The sequence below is a fragment of the Corvus kubaryi genome, unplaced genomic scaffold (genome assembly GCF_017639235.1).
Source record: "Corvus kubaryi isolate FWS band 111438036 unplaced genomic scaffold, C.kubaryi_AGA036_p1.0 68, whole genome shotgun sequence".
In the NCBI taxonomy this organism is placed as follows: Eukaryota; Metazoa; Chordata; class Aves; order Passeriformes; family Corvidae; genus Corvus; species Corvus kubaryi.
In genome coordinates this window covers 9,192,502-9,211,426 of record NW_024582056.1, presented here as the reverse complement: position 1 = coordinate 9,211,426, position 18,925 = coordinate 9,192,502, and the positions used below count along the sequence as shown (strand labels likewise).

At 43.1% G+C, this 18,925-nt stretch overlaps 1 long non-coding RNA gene across 2 annotated transcripts; it reads left to right on the top strand.

The window, feature by feature from the left end:
• The first annotated feature begins 1,414 nt into the window (after positions 1-1,414).
• Positions 1,415-18,686, top strand: LOC121674486. 2 transcript variants are annotated; one of them, XR_006019631.1, is made up of 5 exons: positions 1,415-1,515; positions 5,756-5,855; positions 13,881-13,983; positions 14,485-14,566; positions 16,017-18,686. It is a non-coding gene; the product is annotated as an uncharacterized LOC121674486 (long non-coding RNA). The 2 variants fall into 2 exon arrangements; XR_006019632.1 differs by having other exon boundaries at positions 14,390-14,566.
• The last annotated feature ends 239 nt before the right edge of the window (positions 18,687-18,925 follow it).

The window sequence follows — 18,925 nt, the reverse complement described above, 5'->3', positions numbered from 1 at the left end:
TAAAATTATCTCTCTCCACGGTTTTTCATTTTTCTCCAAGATCCCCGGCCGGATGAATTTGTGTATTGCATGTACTGCCTGTGCCGCTGCACCTCCTTCCTCTGTGGCGACTTGATTCAGCTGAAGCTACGATTTGACCGATCGATGCAAGCACATTACACACCAGAATAAGAGTAAGGTAAGGGTAAAGGAAAGAAAAGCATCTCTCCTTTCAGCCATTAAATATAGATCAACGAAACATCATAGTGCACATCGCGGCTCCCCTCCCCACCCCCTCCGCCCGCTCCTCGAGTGCAGGATTTCGCAGACGGTGGCTTCAAAGGAAGAACACACACCCCACACACCCCTCCGCACACACACAGACACACACATAGACATACACAGGCAGCACAGACACACAGAAACACGCAGCAGCCGTCGCTCGGAGCCGCCCCAGGGCCCGGGCTCCGCGCAGGGCCGGGTGCTGCCCCCGCCCGCGGGGTCCCCGGGCCCCTTCTTCTTCTTCCTCCTCTTCCTCCTCCTCCTTCTCCCTGGCCCATGACTTCACTGCTGTAACGAGCACATTAGTGCAGGGCGTCGGGAGACACGGTGCCGCGGATGCCCTACATAAGCAACGACTAACGTAGAAAGAAAGGGAGGAAAGCGATGGAGGGGGGGAGGCCCGGGAGAAAGAACCATGAGGAAATAACGCACTTTGTTACCTTTCGGCTGAAGGCACAAACACCTCTCCTTGCAGCCCAGCCCAGCCCCGCTGCCTCGCCGAGGGGAGCAGCGCAGGACCCCGCACCAAGAAGAAATATCACGCAGGCGGGAAGGGTGTGTGGGGGGGAGGGGGACGGACCTGGCACCATTACGGTGCCTGTCGTACTCACCGATCGGCGCCGATTCAGCCTGCTTGCTCCCAAACATATACCAAAACCCAAGAGCAAATCCTCAGTCCGCTAGGCAAGAATGAAGGGGGGGGTGGGGGGGGGGCGAGCAACGGCCCCGGGCTTCACCGCAAGGTCCGGACCTTGCCCAGCTGCAGCATCTTCGGCTTGCCCCCCCCCCCCAGGGCTTGCGTGTGCGCCCGTGTGCGCCCGTGTGTCCCCGTGTCCGTGCGAGCGCGCCGATCCGGCTCCGAGGGGCTCGGCCGCAGGACAGCTGCCCGCTGGCTGCCGGGGCGAGGAGGGCTCGGCATCCACCGCCCCGCCGCTGGGGCGAGGCGCGGGGCCGCTGCGGCGGCGGCGGCTGGGGCAGGCTGCGCGGCGGCGCCGTAGCGCAGCGCGCCGGGCGGGCGCACCGGCCGCGGGATGTGGCCGAAGGAGACACAGCCGCCGCCGCAGCATCTGCCGCCGCCGCGCTCCCGCCCGCCCTGCCTCCCTCCCTCCCGCTTGCCTCCGCCCCTCCCTGCCCGTCCCCTCCCCAGCAGGAGCGCGCCCGCCGCGGCCGAGCAGCCGGCGCTGGGGGGGAGAGAGGGGGGCCAGCGGTCCCGCTACCGATGAGGCGCCGCCGCCTGTGCCGGGCGGGGCTGAGGTAGGGCCGGGCCGGGTCCCCCAGCCTCGCCGCAGAGGGGCGCGTCCCCGTGTTCCCCCAGACCCCTGCGGCCGGGGGTTTCTGATTTACTAGGGAAGGGGGAGGCAGGGCGGAGGGCGCAGGTGTGGGAACGCACCCTGGGGCGGGGGTCGTCGGTGGGGAGCAGCCCCTCGGCAGTGACCGCGGCTCCTGCTGTCATGGGTTGGGAACTTGAGGTCTGCCAGCCAAAACGGTGACAGCAACAGGGAAGCAAGAAAGAGCTCGTTCCTCCCCGGCTCGTGTCTACCTCGGGTCTCTGTTCCGATGCTTGGGAAACCTAGGTGGGAATCCTACCATGTTTTCCGAAGTCTTCTTGCGAGCAAATAGGGTAAAGAATATGGGAGTCATGTTTTACTCCTGTGCACGCTTAACCCTTCGTTGAGAAACTTGTGTGGAATGCAATTGCGGCGCTCACCTGAAAGTTGCCGCTCCACGGCTCCTTTCAGTTCGCCGCTCGGAGTTTTGGTACCTGAACAAAACCACCAATTTTTGGGGGGTTGTTCCCCGGGGTAACCGCTGCTAATTCACGCTCGCAGCGGGCTGAGCATCAGCGCGGCACTGGGGACAGGCACAGGCGCGGCCGAAGCATCCGGGCAGCGCCTACAGCCGGTCATTTGTTGCCCGACCCCGCGGTCCCAGCACCTGCCCTGCAGGGAGGGACCCGCGTGTCTCCGGGCAGCAGGGGCGGCCAGGCCGGCAGCTCCCGCGGGACACGGCGGTCCCATCCATCCGCCCCGCGCCCCTCTAGCCCCGCACGCCGCGCTGGATAAGTCATGACGGATCCCGCAGCGGGCTCGGCAGCGGTACTTGCCGCCGGGCTGAGCCGAGGCAGCAGCGGTGCGGGCCGACCGCCGCCACCGGGCTGCACGGCGACTCGCTGCTGCCACCTCTCGCTTGGCGTTCTCGCAGCTTCCCCAAGCTTCCTGCGAGCAGGAGCTTCACCTGGCTGAAGTTCCGTTTCTCCTCACCGACGGATGGTTGCGTTGGCTACCCCTCCCTTAGTCTCACGGGAAGACCGGAGGCTACGTCTTCGCAGCTCCGGAACGCCTTGTTTTCGGCCTGAGGTCACTTTTTTGGGGGAGGGGGGGTTTATTTCCATATTTATTGGACCATATAGATACTAGTATATGTCCCTTCCCTGGGTTACGTGAAGGTGGCCCATACGCCTGTGACAAAATCGGTAAGTTACAGCTGAGGGTGATTCAGCCTGGCAGCACACCTCAATGCCAATCCAGACTTTGCCCAGCTACTAAGACTAGCAGGAAAAGCACCTCTAGGTGCTCAAAACTAGTGTAAACCCCAAACGTCATTGTCAGGTTCTAGTATGGCATGTCTCAATGCCTACTGAGTTGCAACTGGAGGAGAGCTTGCTGGTGGCAGAACATAGTGGCCAATCCAGTCTTGACTCGAGCAGAGAAGCGACCAACTAGCTGATTGTCAGAACTTTTGGTTGGACCAAAAGTTTGTTTTGTCTGCTAAGTGCAAGACCCTGGGTTTGTGATTCCCAACCTGAGACAAACATCTAACTCTGAACTGAAAGTAGTGTATCACCCAGTAGCTATCTAGAGTCACTATCTTGCAGTTAAACTTCAAAATGTACTTGATAATAAAATTACTGGGTGACACAGTATCACAGACACACCATAGCATCATGTGATCCACCTTCTGCAGCCCAGCCTCTTTTTCAGAGCTGAAAGGTCTTTCTGTCAATAAAAGTAAAGGAGATTGAAAGACTTGAAGTAGGCTGTGTCCTCCTTCCATTCCCCCTCAAATATTCCCATGTAATAGGGACATTTCATGGCCCTGGGGATTGTACACATCTGACCTAATTGTAGGATGAGCAGTGTGTGCCAGTGAAGAATGCCCCTAAGATGTCTGAGTCTCCCCACACTGCAGAGGTTATCCAGTTGGCTGTACTGATCTGAGTAGTTGGTCTGGAAGCTGTTAGCCTGGAAGTTAAATACAGCAGCAATGAAGGTATATAATAATGTAGAGCCCCTGTAGGGAAAGTGAGGCCTGGAGGAAGAAGGGTTTTGGAAGAATCTGGAAGGTTTCTGAAATCTGCTTTTTTCTCACAAGGTTTCCTCCTTCCACATCATAATTTTGCATGACAGGGATTTCATCTTAAGATGTCACAAGATTCAAAAAGCTTCTCCTTTTCCTGTCACTTTCCTCCCCTGATTCTTCCTGCATCACCTTTTTAATGTTTCCTGATGCCACGTGAGTTCAGAGAAGGGGCTGGGAACAAACCCTGCTTATAGATATGGAGAAATGGAACAAGGGAATTAATATTCCGAGTTTCAATATGGCCTCTTAGTGCTGTTCCTGCTATCACAGAGGAATGGTAAAAGAGAGCAGTGAGGGGTTAGAAAGTGAAAAGCAGTGGAATCAACTTCTGGAAGAGGTTGCCCCATCTGTAGTAGATACCATCCGCCAACTTCATTCTCGGTGACTAAATCTCTTCTTCTGACAAGCCAAAAGCATATGTAGGTGGAAGCTGTTCCCTTTTTTTGGTCAGTTCCAGATTTCTCAGATACAGAAAGTCTCTTTAGTGAGGCTTCTCAGGTCTGTACCTAGGAGTGATGTATCTACCCTAATCTTTGGTTAACTTCCTTGAGGGTTTGTTCCAGTTGAGGTTTTTTATCTTTTCCTTGAAAAAGATGGAGAAAGAAAAGGAAATTGCTGTATCAAGGCAAATATTTTCTAGCACAGGAACTGTAAAAGCATCTTTGCCATTTGTATCTGTGTGTTAGATTTACAAAGGTTCTTGAGGCCTCCAATTTCGATTTGGTCAAAGTAATGACAAGTAAAAATTTTAGAAAACAGAAAAAAAGAAGTAGTAACATGAATAAAGTTAAATGCAATGATAGAATTTTCAGATAGTTAGTTCTCCAAATGACTGTATTATGAAAAAATTAGTGGTAGCAAATTGTTCAAGCTTAGGCTCAAAGGTTACATCTTACAATAGGTGGTTGCAGCAATACTTTTCCCATCCTGGTAACTAAATATATATCTATTTCTTTATGAAGAATTTCATCATGAAGTAAAGGATGAAGCTAGCAATGGAGGAACACAGGGAAAAGTCCACTAGCCAACAGTTAGATAAGTCATCTAAAATATGGGATACCTAGACACTAGTTGTGTCTGCATGTTCTGTCTCAACATAAACCATATTTAATTTTTGTTTGATTCTTCTTGGAATACAGTTTGGTAGCTTGAATTTTTGGACAGAAAGGAAAACATTTATTTGCCATTTTGACTTTAAGATTATGTTTAAATTTAAATGTGTACTTCATATGAAGATTGTTGAGATCCTCTGTCATGGTCCAGGTCCAGCAACTTCCTTTGTCATGCTGAAGTCAATGGGAACTTTCCATACAAAAATGTAACTGAAGTAAAACTACCTAGTTTTATGTAATATTTTCATATTTCAGACAATCTTAACAAGGAAATTGGAAAAACTTGGTTTTGCCCTTTTTAATAAACCAAAAAAACAGCCAAGCATGAATAGTTTTTCAAGTTTAGAGCAATATTTCAAAGAAGTTACTGTCTTATCCCTTTCTAAGAATTATTTCAAGGTGAAATTATTAAAAGAAATTGACAACATCCATTGAAATACATTTCAGATAAGAAAAAGCATGTTTCTTGAGACACACAGTATGGTATCTTAATGAAACTAAACTGGTAATGAATTTCAATAATTGGTCCAAATTTCTTCTCTCTTATTTGACTTGGATGTTATCTTTAAAGAGTCAAGTCATCATTGAATTATAGTGATACTATATGTATTTTCCATTTCTCCTAAATTGTTGCACAATATTATATAACAACAAAGTACCTGTAAATCCTGGGATGAGGATGATTTTCTATGCCACACTGATGACATGACAAGAGAAGGTTTGCATGATTGTATTTGCATAAGTTCGTGTTCTGATCTCATGGAAATATTCTTTTAGCAGAGGTCTCCTAAAGAAATATAAGGTATTTTCTATTCTGAGGAACAGCTGGCTTCAACTAGTCTGATTATGAGTAAATTATTATTGGAGTGCTAAGCTTGACTGGCGATAGGAAGATACAATTGAATTTGTAGTACCTGCAGATTTTGTAAATGAATCTAAGTTTGCATTGGGAGAGTTGGTTTTTATGTACTGAAGACAGCTCTCAGATCCCTAGGACCTGACTGAGATTTTCTTATTCCCAGCTTCATCCACTGATGACCAGAAAGGCAGTTATGAAAAAAATCTCTCTGAAACAGCTGGATTAAAATATTGTTTGGACCTACTGTACTTTAAGAAATCATGGTAAGAATTACTATTTAGCTAATAGCTGCCATTATTTTCCTAAGCAATTTGGCATTTTGAACATAGCAGATTTTCACATGAAATTATACAAAAGGCTAAAAATTCAATTGAATTCTATTGTCTGTGTCAGTCACAAACAATCAGAACTCCTGTTCAAGGTATAGTTAGGGAACTGCATTTTTTAATAATAAAACTTTATCTAAGTGTTCCTGATTAATGAGCTATTTGGACTTTTGCTTAACTTCAAGGAAAAACATAGTGAAAATACTAAGAGAGTAACAGAGAATTTGCTTCTTGTTCCTATCAATTAAACACATCTGATTTAAAGAGAGGTTGGGGTCTTTAGTTTGTGGGGTTGTGTTGTGGTTTTGGGATATTGTCATGGAACATGGAAGGCCAGAAATTGAAATGAAAATTAATATAGTGTAAAAATTGTTCTTTTCAGCATCCAGTAAAACAAAGTTTGCTGTTACAAATTCATATATCCTGTACATGCATAGGCTATACAAAGAGCTGAATGTTCTAAAATAATTTGTAAACCCTAACCACATGAAAAAAAGTAATTTCGCTTTGTCTTCACATCAGCCAATATTACTAGCAGTACAATGTCAACTCAGCTGCAAATTGCAATCTATGGTTTGGATATCTATGGATGTTCAAAACCTGTTTATCCCTATTATTGTCAACTGAAATGCCAAGCCATTCTCAGGATGCATTCCTTAATACATTTACAGCTATAAAAGCATTTAGGATTAAGGTATAACATCTACAAAACTGTATTGTACCTTTTGGATCCTTTTTCCTCTTCACTGTACTTGTATATTGAATAAATCCATCACAATGAAAAAGACCATCCTGCAAAAAGCCAAGTAGAAATCTTGCCATGGATTCAGAAAATGATGCTGTTTGAATAAAAGTTAGTGAAACCTTGATTAATTGATTATCCTTTTATTTAATCCAGTTATGTCTGAGTTTTACTTTGTATCTTTCCACGGTGTAAAAGACTGTCAGAGTTCAAGGAACCAGTAGATTGGTTATCTAGTTAGACCTCATGTTACATAAGACTGAGATATTGTTGCAGTGGGGATACTGCAACATGCATATATCAAACCAGGAGTCCCGTGGAAAGGAAATATATATGGACAGACAGATTCTTGCTAGATGTTTCAGAGGTGTTTATTTCTCCAGCCACAAGGCTGGAGCTCTGCCCAGGAACTGCTCCAGTCACGGGCCCAAGGGTCCTTCTGCCCGCGCAGGGAACACAAACCAACCAATGGGAACGAGGCTGAGCAGGGGCAGGGAAACCCCGTGTCTGTGCCCTCAGGGCCCCTCTCCCAGGGCTACACGGCAGGGGAGGGACCCCAACACCTCACCCGTTTTATTTTAATAAAAGGAGAATGAAAACAACTGGATAAACATAACAAGAACAGTTTCAAGACAAAACAAGCCACCCTCCTGAGTCTTTAAATGTCCAAACAGATTCTGTGGAACGTCTTAGGGCTGACAGAAGGGAGACAGAACTCTCTGAGCATGCTTTGTGGGGAAACTGAGGCAGGAGAGGGTTTAACTTCTTCCCTCCCCCTTTTCATCCCCCACTCGGCATTGGAAAGGGATTTTTGGGGAAACAATTGGCAAAAGCATGGTTTTGTGAGGGAAACCATGGGTGAAAAAACGGATTGGGAATACACTGGGGGTAATAGGACATAGGGTAAAAGGGAAAGGTGGGATTAGGAAAGGGAGACTGTAGGGGGGTTTTACAATAGAGATACTGTCTAACATGACTACGATTTTTTGCATATATACTGCCTTTTACAGGAACACCATCAGGCCCAGTGACCTGCGATGCTTGTAACCCTTTTCTACCTCGTATAATTTTAAATTCCACCACCTCTCCATCTCCCAAGCTTGGGATGCATTTTTCAGGGTTATTCCTTTTAATAGCAGTTCTATGCACGAATATGTCTTGCTGGTTGTCACACCTTGTTATAAAACCATAATTTTGCTTAACATTATACCATTTTACTATCCCTAAGATCTTAGTTACTATGATCTTTTCCTTTTTCCGAGTGGCTGCTGTTTTCTGTCTCGCTGCATCTTTGCTCTCTCCTTCAGTCGCTCCCGTGTTGGAATTGTCGGGGCTGCTGGTGCCTGCACGCTCTTCCCGGGGTCGCGTTCGGGGCTGCGCGGGCCGGGCCGGGCCGCGCCGCTCAGTTCTCTGCGCGTCGCCTCCTCTGGTCGCAGCTTCGCTGCCGATGCCGGGCGCTGCATCCACGTCTCGGCCGGGCCCCCGGGCGACGATCCCCCCACGCCCTGCTCCAGCGCGCGTCTCGGCTGGGCGCAGCTCCGTTCCACCGCCGCTGCCGCCAGCCGCCGCCCGCACGCCTCCCCTCTCGGCCGGGCGTTCACGGGGCTCGCTCCACCACGCGCTGCGCAGGGCCGGGCAGACACTGCCGGGTCCCGCCGCTCCTCGCTCCGCCGCCGACACTGCGGCTCGCTTGGCTCCGCCCGCACGCGGGAACTGCCTCGCTGCTGCTCGCAGAGCGCTCGGTGCACGTGGCCTGGGCCGCACGGTCCCTGCGCCAGGCTTCCCTTCGCCAGGACACAGCTGACATTGCTCAACAGTCTCGGTAACTAAATAATATTCACGAAAATATTCTTCCATTGGCATATATTTTGACTCCAGTATTAACTGTGTCCAAACGGTTTTCCAAAAGCCCTTCGTAAGAATTAAATCCCAAGAAACATAGAAAAAGTTCTTAAACAACCATGCCAGGAAGTGTTTCAGTTCTTTTTGAGCTTGAATCAAGCTAAAATTTACAAATCGTTGTTCAAGAATCATTTTAAGTTTAAGATAAATGTCCATATGCGGCTCTGAGAGCCAAGAGTCTTCCCACGGTTCCTCCATAGTTTAGATATGGAATAGCAAAGCAAAACCAAGAAGAGGAATCCAAAGTTTCCAGGGTTTACTCACACAAATCAGTCGCTTAGGGATCGGGGATCATTCTGCTCACAATTCTCCACCATTTGTTGCAGTGGGGATACTGCAACACGCATATATCAAACCAGGAGTCCCGTGGAAAGGAAATATATATGGACAGACAGATTCTTGCTAGATGTTTCAGAGATGTTTATTTCTCCAGCCGCATGGCCGGAGCTCTGCCGAGGAACTGTTCCAGTCACGGGCCCAAGGGTCCTTCTGCCCGCGCAGGGAACACAAACCAACCAATGGGAACGAGGCTGAGCAGGGACAGGGAAGCCCCATCTCTGTGCCCTCAGGGCCCCTCTCCCAGGACAACATGGCAGGGGAGGGACCCCAAAAAGATATTACCTACCCTGAAGGGAAAATTAATGACTTGGCATTGTGGAATTATGGAATGCTGGATCATTTTCTAATCTATGCTCTATTATATTTCGTCAGTATCAGGAAAGATGAAGCTAGTTTTACTTGGCTGTTATACTCCATGAATGTCATGCTCCAAAAGTCACACACATTTTCCTTTTCCAACCAGCGCAGTTTTAATTTTCTGGAGAGTCTTGTTGTGTTTTTCCAATGCTCAGGAGAGCTTCTCATCTGACACCTTTTCAGAACCTTAGTCTCAGTTTCATTTGATAGTTCCACTAACAGCTCTTGTGAAAACACAAACTTCTGAAGCTCCATGGGTATACAACAGTTAGCAAGGACAACTTGCAAGAATTCTCTTATGTGGCATGTCCATGAATGTCTTGTGTATAGGAAGACACATGGTAATATTCCTGGAGCTTCTTGGGTGTGCTCCTGGGGCATTCAAAGCATTTCCCCCACAAGTGGCAACAACGCTGAAGTCACAGATGAGGGCTGTCTGGAGAGCACTGGTGGCAATGTGGACACAAATTCCTCCTGTGCATACTGAGGCCCAAAATACTTAATTTCCTTTCGTTTCTCAGCTGAACTCTTCTGTACTTCACAGTTGTGCAGATTGCCTCACATTTTGACCTGATAATTCCCTCTGCCAGGCCTCAGTTCATCTCAAAATAGGTTGGACTGTGTCAGATCATCTGATTCATGCCTACTAGCCAGTTTTACCACCTTTTGCTAGACGCTATCTTGCATAATTGGCTGTGTCTGGTCCAGTGCATGATTTGTCCTAGAAAGAGATGTGTTTGTCATCATCCCATAGAGTTTTCAGTAGCAAGCTTACTTCTACAAACTAAGTTGCCTTGAAGGAATAATTTTCAGCAATGAAGGAAGACCAGTTGCTGCAGTTTAAATGGCCATTCACCTAAGAGTTGAAAGGTTGACTGTGCAATGGATGAGTGCAATACTGAATTTTTCCTCTGAAAGTTTACAGCATTATTGTTTTCTATCTGGGGAATTAGATTTTCACAATGATGTTTTAAAAATGGAAATAGTGAAAAAATCTGTGAGACAACATTTAAACGATTATAAATTGTTCAGCTTGGTATCTTTCTTAAAGGCTGTTGCTCTGCCATGGTTTTTGTGATAGTTTTCAGCGCATCTTTTAAGTGCATCAAGAAAATACGTGGTCCATAAGGGGCAGGATGTGTTTTCCCTCATTTTCTGTTCTATTCCTGCTCTTTCAATTTCAGGGTAGCAGATTTTGAAGGAAAACTTGAGTTTCTTACCCTATGCTTTTTCAACAGAAAAACTCACTGCTTATTTTTGTGTAATGCTGTTATGCAAATCTCTGTATTACTGCACACCTGACCTCCCTTGTGATATTTTTTACTTAGTGGAAAACAGAAAGATATGTTTTATCAACACCACCTGCTAAAATTAAACAGAAAACAATAACTGAGTTTAGTATTTTTTTGCCTTTTATGAAAGAAGAAAAAAATGGAAGTAATAAGCTGTAAAGTAGTGCCAAATTCTAGGAGGGAAATAAGATGGTTTATGATCCTAACATAAAGTTTTTATTATTACTATTATTATTTATCAAGTACTTATTAAAAATGCATTTATATGAATTTATGTAATCAGTCATTTTTGCTGAATTTTGGAATTTCCACAACTTCTACTGTGGCCATACTCTATGAAAACAACTGTACCTGTTCAAAAGTAACATAGTCAGTCCCAGCATCAGTCCTTTTGGAGAGACATTGAAAGTATGCTGTGACAGCTGTAATGAACTCAACAGCATGAATCCTTTTAAAGGGAGGAGTAAAGCCTTTTAACTGAGTTACAAAAAAATCTTTGACATTTCTTATGTCAACTCTGTCCCTAAAGTAAGTTACTATTGTCACATACAGAGTTTAGATGGCAAATCTTATCCTTTTTCACTCTAGGATATCAATTTAGAAATTTGTATTAGATTCAGTGACCTTTGGTTATGTTTATGTTATTTTGTGATGCCTGTGAGATTTTTCAGCTGTTATAAAGCAGCAGAGAATGGTACTGTGGTTTTGGAAGTTTGAACATACCGTGTAGAAAAATCCGGATGAGCAACTATCCATCTTTGGATTCTTTTTTCCTGTTGCTTATTCCAATGAGTGATTGACAATGTAGTTGCCAGCTTAACCCAATGCTGCATGAAACAATTGTGTGGCACAGAGTAGGCTTTGAGCTTCATACCCTTAGCATGAATTTTATGGCTAGACTATACTTTCACTTTGTTAACGTAGCTGTTTCCTGTAAAAGAACTATTGAGCCACAGAACAAAATGTAAGGGATGTCACTATGCAGCCATGTTATTTTAGTAGTACATAGTGGCTAACCCCCCTACTTTTCAAAAGATACAGTTTTTGTTTTCATACACAGAGCTCAAAAGAAAGAAGAATCATAGAATCAAAGAATGTTAAGGGTTGGAAGGTACCTTGAAGATTTTCCAGTCCCAACCCCCCTGCCATGGGCAGGGACACCTCCCAGTAGACCAGGTTGCTCAAGGCCTTATCCAGTCTGGCCTTGAACACTTCCAAGAATGGCACATCCACAGCTTCTGAGGCCAACATGTTCCAGTACCTCACCCTCGCAGAAAATAATTTCTTCCTAATACCTGGCCTAAATTTCCCCTTTCAGTTTATACTCAGTACTCTATGCCTCTTTATAGAATGCATTGTGTGTTTATCATGGCAAGCATTAATTTCAACAGTGTGTAAATTTTATCCTTCACTTAGGTTTCACATTTAGAAGTCAGGTACTACAGTGAAGAAAAATCCTTTGATCCGTAAAGGATGTTTCATCAGCAGTTGTTCAGCAATTTGTTCTTCAGATATAATATTACATTAGTCTATTATAAGAAAAGTGATCTGGAATTTTTACAGGCCTAATAACAATCTCAAGACTGTCACAGTGATAGGGATAGCAGATAATTAGTGTGTTTAATATATATATGAGGTGGTCATTAGACCAGGTGACTGAGGGTCAGGATAGTCTGTTACAGATCTTCACTGAGACAGGATATATCTGTAGCTTCCATAAAACAGGCTGGTTTCTACTGTTTCACTTACTGAATGGGAGTATCAAACTTGTTATACTAGACTGAGGTTTTTGGATGAGAAACAACATATAAGCAAGATGGAAAACTCCCCGAATATAGGCAGTGTACTCCAGAATGGGCAAGTACAAAGAGCCACCACAACATGAACTGCTGTGAAAGGCAGACTGCCCTGACTATGGCTTTTTCACAGGCTTCTCTTCTCACAGTGGTTTGTCAGATAGTGTCAGTTTTCCCTCTTATGAGTAATTGGCAAATAAATATGATGTTACTGGAAGAGGTGAAGTAGCCCACCAGATGCTGCAGATTAATATATTTTTTTATGAAGAATGACCCAAACTAGGTACTCCTGACCATTATAGCAACAGTCCTGATTACTCTTTCAGGCAGTGGATGATCATAAGGCTTCCAGAGGAAGGGGGAAGGCTTTTTCACTTATTATGTCAAAGGTGCCTCCTTTGCTCTTGATTTCTTGTCTCTATAGATCCATGATCACCTGATTTCACTTCAATGTTATTGTCTACCTCAGCCAACTGTGCCAACCTTTGTTTTTAATCCCCTAACATCCTATGGTAAGTTTCATCCATTGCCTTAAAGCCCCTTCAAGATTCTGAGAATGTTTGCTTTTTTCTGAGAGACCTGTGACACTCTTTTTTCCCCCTCCGCACCTCTTCTTACCAGTTACAAAAAGCCCATGGAACCTCTCCAAGGCCTTGAGTCATTTGTTCAGTTGTGTTCCTCAATCTGTGAGCTGGGAGATCTCGTCATAGATATTGTCTCTGTTATCTCTTTTTCCTGAGGGTCTGTGTGTCTAGATGGGGTTTATTACTTTTTCTGTGTCTTCTCTTTGTTTTTTTTCAACAATATTCTCAAGAAATGTCCTTACATTACAAATGTCATATATCCTTTGTATTTCACACAGCTTTTACCTTCCACCAATCCTTACAGTACTTGTCATTATTAACACAATGTTTGAGCAACTAGAGCTCATCTTCTTAGGAGAACTGATCTAGATGAAAAAATTAAGCCAGTTCGAATAATTTATGAAGAGGATTCTGAAGGTAACATCACCTGGTGGTCTTTCAAGCAATAAAGTGTGCCTTTTGCAGACTGAAGAGAGCAACAGCTACATAAAATTACTTTGATTTTTGCAAAGTATTTTACTGGTAGAAGAAATGCACTCATATTAAAAGAAAAACACCCCTGGTAACAGCAAATAACTAGCCACTTGGATTGTATAATAATTTAACTTGAAGACTCAAAAACAACTCCAGTCCTGTGGGCTTTTAAAATACCCAATAATCTTCAGATATTTTAGTGGTGCTTTGACAGTTTTTTTGCAACAGCAGCCGAGACAGTCTGCATATTCTGCACAGAATTCCCAATATTCAGCAAAAACTGGTAAGTCAAAATATTTTAGCTGTAACACTCTACTTTTCCCACGGTATCTTCTTGAGCTCTTTCTAGGTAATTTCCCTGCTGTAGTGCCTTATGTGAGAACTTGCTCATGCAACTTCATTTCACATGATGTTCTTTAACTGTGAATCGAAATTATTGAAAAAGCTCAGTTTTCAATAATTATTTTCTCCTACAGAAAGAGAATACTTGAAGAACACAAACCATTATGTGAAGGAAAAACCCCAAAGGAACTGGACAAATTTGTCTCAATTTTGACCTGTTGCAGACAGTCTGTCAAGGTATTCCATGTACCTCAACCCCTTCCCAGGGGCAGATTACCTTTGTTGTTGTGTCTCCAAGTGACACAAGCCAGACCTGTACTCGCCTTAAGGTGTTCAGATTTTTGAATAAGCCATTAATTTGATGGACTTCATTAACCTAGAGCTCTAGGCAGTAAAAGAGTGGGGAGGTGGGATTTAAAGCCATTTTGGCCTTTCCAAGAATTATGTTAGGAAAGCATCCTACAATCCTAGATATAGGAAAATATATGGAGGAATAAAAATGGTTTCTGAATGACATGGCATAGGCTGTTGCAGCCTACAAACCTTTAAAACTCCTGTGAAAAGAATTGACATTGCATATTGCATAGTATAGCACAGCAAAGAATATCTTCCTTGAAATGGGTGATGATTTTATTCATTGCAGATTCCTAAGAATTCACAGATTGAGGTAATTTCCCTCTAAATTCCATCCTCACGTGCTAATACAGCCAGCTAATCTAGAGGTCGAATATCCACCAGGTCTACTGCAGATACGTTTTGAAAAACTCAGGGAAGGAATGGTTGCTTCTGGAGACAATAGTAAAGAAGAATTGTTGTCTAGGTAACTATTGTTTTCTGGTATTGTTTACCTATAGAGTGGATCCCATCCTTTTCTGAAGTGTATCTGTAACCATTAAATACTCCAAATTAGGTCCTATCTTACCTAAAATATTTGATGTAAATAGTTGATATTAAATTTTCTCCTTTTTTCTTGGTATATGGAGAACAGTACTAGGTAACAGGTGCACAGTGTGGACACATGGATGGCTTAAAACTGTGCTTTCAAAAATGATCCTCTGAGAGTAACTGTTTCATGCTTACATCATTTATTTCTTCCCATAGGACTGACTCTAACAGTCCTTTTGTTTTTCACCTTTTCACCTTTTACTTGCACAACAGCACACTGCATTTCTCACCATTCAATTTTTTTTTTTAATTGTGGTATCATTTCTGCAATTTATCAAAGTAATTTTGAATTCTAATTTTATGTCTCAACATTCTTGCAGTCTCACCTGATTTCCCATCATCTGTGCATTTAATAAGCTTGTTGTTACTTTAGTATCAAATTCATTAATGACAAGATTTAAGTAAAAACAGATTTTGAGTAGACCTCTTCTACTGTGGGTGGGAATTCATTGATAGATACCCTTCTGACTACAGGTTTCCAACAAAATTTACACCCACACTGTAGCAGATTTTATCCAGATTGTCCTGTAATAAATTTTGTCTACATCATGTCTCCCTAACCTGCTTATAGAGTATCATGTAGGACACCATTAAAAGTTTTTATTATTCTTGTGATATGAAATGTATTTCTATGTTTCTGTGTTTTCATTCTATCCACAAGTTGCATCACCCCACTGTAGGATAATTGCATTGGTTTGACACTTTTAAATTTTTTGCAAATCCACATTAGCTGCTATTAATCCTGTAATCTTTCAGTCTCTTCTCTACTTGGATAATGGTTTAGTTACTTGTATCAAGGTTACTCAGGGTCCACAGTGAAGCTGAAAAATCTGCAAAATCCTCGTGAAATTGTCCAGCTCACTTCTTTTTGCAGTTCTTAGGGTTAGCCTGCATTTAGGCCACCTCTTGTCCCTGTAAATTTTCAAAAATAACTGCTAATGAATGTGTTTATTTCAGCCATTTTTATAAATATTTTAGAATTAAATTTATCAGGGCCAGCTGATTTCCAAACATTTATCTTACCTAAAGGTATTCACACCTCTTTTCCCCTTTATCTAGGCTGAGATCTTATCTCATTGGTGTGAAGTAATCAACTGTGAAAGCCAGGGAAAATCGATGGGGAATTTTGGAAAGGCAAATTTCAAAAGGGGCACAAAATGCATGGGTTTTCATCACTGCTGGATAATGAGCAGGGTTTTTTTCCTACACTTCTGCTAGCAAGCTGTGCATATGTTATGGGGATATGTCTTGTCAGTTTCAGGGGATTTATACTTAGGTCTTTTGTTTCCATATGCTCACCTATGTTATTTTATGTTAATCTTTAGCAACCTGATTTTGTCTTTACTTCCTGGATTCTTCTTCAGCTTGAAGTAAGAGAAGTCATTAGTTACATCGATCACTTCTTATTCTTCCTCTTCACTGCACTACAAGATTGTGTGAAAATATGACTATGGCTTAAACGTCATGTGTAACATGACATTCTTCAGAAGAGGTGATGCCTACACAGAAGTGAATGTGATGGACACAAATTTAACAGAGGGAGATATATAGCTAATACAGAGCAAGTTAGCTTTTTCTGAATCAGATGTACATTTAATTTACATAGCATGCAGGGGCATTGGAATTGTTGTGGTTTAACAGTTAAATATTTTAAGATTAATATAATAACCTTGTCTAGCAGACTATTAATGCCTTTTTTGTTTCTCACCTGTTTTTATAAAGCCTGTTTTATAACCCTACAAGTCTGTTTTGCAAACAGTGCTAATACCAGTCAATTATGCTAGCTGGCATTTGACAAGACCTACAAACACCTAAGAAATTACCGAGTCACTACATGAGCAGGAATTTACAGCTATGAACAATGCTACCATTTCTATTTATAAGTGTTTCTGACTGTTCTTGTTTTGATTACTTACACACACATGCACATAAGAGGGACTCATCAGCTCATTGCAGCCTCACAGTTGACTCAGTCTGGCAGCTGATGCATCTACAGCAGATCTGCTGTTCCTTTGTTAAAAGCTGTCATAACAGCCTGTAAGAATTATTATAACTAACATTGCAGAATTCGGTATTCCTGGACAAGGGTGGATCCCCTTATACTGAAAGCATTAAATAACATCACTGTTTACATAATAAATGACATCTGACAAGGCACAGTATCTTGTCCTTCTTAATAATATTAATTATATATATAACACACAACACATTATATAATATTAATAATATTTTCTATTAATTCTGGAGAAAATATGACCTCTCACTCTACAAAAAGAAATGGTCTAACAAATAATATGAAAAGAAATAAAAGGTCTTACATTTGTGCTGTCATACATGCAGTCAGTGATGAACAAAGGAATGTCTGCATTACACGCCTCAGGCTGTGAAATATTGCCACTTTTTTTTGAGAGCAAGGGCTTTTAGGGTGCATTTGACCTCCCATTCTTCTTTTGTGATGTCATCAGAAGACAGAACTCAAACCTCCATGTCTTGAGATCCACAGAGAAACTTCCATAGCGCTATAGCACCTGCTTGTAGCCAACAATTTCTTTTACTGTATCTTTAAACTCAAGACCTTTTGTAACTTTCTTTTTCTATTGGATTCACCTCTGATGTGCTTGCTTCAAGAGGTGTAGTTTCTCTTAGGCAGGGAAATTTCTTACCATTTCAGGAGAACATGCCATTGCACAAAACAGCTCTCTATCACACTCCAGCTCCCACTTCTTGAAGATTTTCCCATGCTGAGAAGAACATAAAGAACCATTATAATACTGAAGGTTGAATATGTATTTCAAATTCACAGACCTTTGCTTCATAGTGTGTAATACTCCCACAGGCACTGACTGAGAGGAAAATGAGCCAGGCTTAACTTCTAGTCTTTCTTACTTACACACAAAGAATATGCAGGGGAAGCCAGTCTCTAGCTAGTCACTGCTCTGCTTTTGCGAGGCAGAGCAGAGGCGGTGCTCCAGGATGCTGCTTGTAGCACCTACATTGCCTGCTACTGTCACAAGTTATCATTATCACAAGGCAGAGGAAAAGGGTGAGCCAAGGACGGCTGGTAATGGCCATCAGTTGACCTCTTCTGTCCTACTGGTGATGAAGGAAGCCATGAGAAGGGCTCAAAAAGGGGACACTGAGCACCCCAGGAAAACTGGGGAATGCCCAGAACTTCAACAACCCCCACCTCTGCGATACCCAGACCAAACATGTCACATGAGTGCTCTGGCTGTTACTGGAAGAAGGTAAATGAGCTATGAGTGGGCACTGGAAGGGCTGGGATGGAAATACTGGCAACACATGCTCTGGACATTGTCAGATGCTGAGGAGTATGCAGCCAACACAAGAGCCGCTGTCACCCTTGCTGTAGGCCTTTTCCCCTCTTGTCTGCCTAATTTTTGATGTAGTGGCAAGACTTGGCTCTGATCACATTAGAACAGACATTTTTGTGTTGCAAGATACACTCAGGTATCATTTTGGACACCATTTGGCAGCTCCTAGAAAACAAATAAAGGTTTTCAACCTAGACACCAAAATGAAGCTAGCATTTCTTTCAAAGGCAAAAAATGCTGAAAGGGTTTTCATTTTATGTTTGAAAACCATCTTATCAGAATGTGCCAGTGGTTAATTTTCCTAACATTTTATGTGTGTAACATGAAGGGACAATAAAACACTGGGAAAGGTAAAAACAATCAGAGATTGTAGACCATATGGTGAGGGCAGATCTTGAAGAACAATAAAGTCGTCATCCTCTGGCCTTTAATGTTCATTTGTTTTCTGGGTTGTTTGTAATGTGCCCTGTGGCAGCATTATAAATCTTTTTCCTGTGTAATAACTCTTACTACTTCTTCTCTTGCAATTACAAAAGGTGTTTTATTTTTATCAGCCATTCCAGACAACACAGATCCTATCTAATGTATATCTGGAGCAGTAAAAAGATTGAGTGTATAAGTGTCTCATATAGTGTGATACATAAAATCAAACATTAATAAAGGCTTTTGACAACCTCCATCTGTTTGATCTTCACACTTCTCCCTCTGCTTTTTTAAGAGATAAAGTCTTGAAGTATTTCAGCATTTCCTCTAACTCATCTAGTCTGCCAGTTTTTTGCAGCAACTTCTCAGTTGCTTGGTCCCATGACCAAATCAGAGAACAGTGTTTTTGTTGGGGTCATAGGTGCTACTTTTGTGTCTCTGGAAAACACACAGAAAATATCTTGGACAACTTCTGAATC